The sequence below is a fragment of the Schistocerca cancellata genome, chromosome 7 (genome assembly GCF_023864275.1).
Source record: "Schistocerca cancellata isolate TAMUIC-IGC-003103 chromosome 7, iqSchCanc2.1, whole genome shotgun sequence".
Lineage (NCBI taxonomy): Eukaryota > Metazoa > Arthropoda > Insecta > Orthoptera > Acrididae > Schistocerca > Schistocerca cancellata.
Window position 1 is genome coordinate 266,102,494 of NC_064632.1, and position 648 is coordinate 266,103,141.

A 648-nucleotide genomic window follows, 5' to 3' on the forward strand; every position below is an offset into this window, starting at 1 on the left:
CGGAGCTGTTTCCAAGCCACTCTCGCCGCTCCCGGCCGCGTCCCCACGTGATCACACGATTAGTCTCTGATTGGAGGGTTGATACCGCCAACGCGCCTTGCTAGTAGCGTACCCCCGTCAGCGCAACCAACCCGTGGGACTTGAGTCTGACCGAGGAGCACGTGGCAGGAATGTGCCGACCATGGTCTTCCGGCCAGCACCTTCCACCACAGTATGCCTAAGCCGGCTACGGCCGAACATTTTGCATTGAAAATTTACTTAATAAAATTTTGTCGGCAATGATCCCTCTTGGGGGGTCTCCTCCCTGCACATCCTTTCCCCTTCCGAAGAAGGCTCTCTGGATGAAAATGAATGAGCTTATTCTAATTGATTATTCCATTTTAAAAAAATATACGATCAATATGTGCAAAAGTTATAAAGTGACCTGAAGGGCTTGAAGGAAGGCTCTTGAATAACAAACTTGTGAAGTTGGTGCGACGGCAGTGGGGCGGCGCCATGCTGTGAGTGTGTGTCGGCGGTATCAGTGGTGGTGGGCACCCAGGCGATGATGAGGGGCACCGGAGTACACCACACTGAAACACTCCACCCTCGTGGGGGTGAGAGAATGCTCCCAGGCCTAACAGTCACAAGGGGGTTTTTCCCCGTAAT